The following is a 1,457-nucleotide window of genomic DNA, read 5'->3' as shown; positions in this document are numbered from 1 at the left end:
ACTGCTGCTGTCTGGATTATTTGGAACAATGTGCAGGTAAGGACGATTTATGGATAAAACTATTTTAGAACAAAAGTCAATTTTGTGCAATTACCACCCCCTCCTCTGCAAATGATCTCTCTCTCTCTCTCTCTCTCTCTCTCTCTCTCTCTCTCTCTCTCTCTCTCTCTCTCTCTCTCTCTCTCTCTCTCTCTCTCTCGCTCGCTCGCTCTCTCTCTCTCTCTCTCTCTCTCTCTCTCTCTCTCTCTCTCTCTCTCTCTCTCTCTCTCTCTCTCTCTCTCTCTCTCTCTCTCTCTCTCTCTCTCTCTCTCTCTCTCTCTCTCAGAGTGTGTGTGTGTGTGTGTGTGTGTGTGTGTGAGTCCATTGATGTTGGGGGAGGGATGAGCGATGTGTGAGGGCGCCCGTCACGGCGTACCGTACATCACACAGACTATCAACTTTCAATACAAGCAGCTTTACATTTTTTGTTCCTCAAGTGATGCTTATTTGAATTAAAAAAAAAATAGGCATCCATGTAAATGCTATTTTAGTTGTTGTCAATATTTGATTATATGATATCTGTGAACTAGAGTGGTTGCTGTGGGAACGATTATGGTTACCGTGGAAAACATTTTCTACATATATGCTAAAACACCATTTCTACTTTTCCTTCTGAAACAAACTGGTTTTAGCTGCTGATCACAGTATAATTTAGCAGCAACAATCACAGCAGTGCGTTATGGGTAATATGCTACCACATATTGCATCTGGTGAGCATTCGATTACATGACAGTGCAAAAACAAAAAAGGAGCAAAACCAAACCAAACCAAGATAACAAGGGCATTTACATGTAATCACAAAAATGAACACGTTTCCTGCAATGTCTCATCTAATCTCAAACAAACCGACCTTAAATGCTTTTGATGTCCTAACACCCTTGACCACTATACTGGTAACAGTCACTTTGAGGACTTTCAAAGTGTCGTATACGGTTGCGTTTGTTATTAATTTATAGTTTTGTAAAGAAAATGTCAACTATTTTTTCCTTTCCCCCCTCAGATACTAAGCTTTACATGTAATAGTAGTCTCCCAGGCTCTGCGCGTTCACCAACTGTTTCGCAATCACAGGTAGGTAGGTTATAATTTCACGTTGTGTTGTGTTTTAAAAAAATCAGAATAAAAAAAGCAAGCCTGATCATGTATTAAGCTTAGGCCGATATCGAATCCCGGTAACAGAATCACTTGCATACCTTGTTAGATAAATTTATCACAAAATATAATCAAATTAGAAGAAATATCACATTACACATGTACAGTTTGTTATTAGTGATGTCATTAGTATCGTAAGTGCATTCATTATGTAACGCAAGAAAAGGCGCAAAGAAAGAACTCGTCGACTTCTTATCATAACAAAGAATTTAGTGACGTCAGAGGGCAAACAAAACTCGCTATCCAAGCAACCCAGAACAAATATGGC

This window comes from Glandiceps talaboti, chromosome 12, assembly GCF_964340395.1.
Source record: "Glandiceps talaboti chromosome 12, keGlaTala1.1, whole genome shotgun sequence".
NCBI lineage: Eukaryota > Metazoa > Hemichordata > Enteropneusta > Spengelidae > Glandiceps > Glandiceps talaboti.
Note: the sequence above shows the minus strand (reverse complement) of the source record.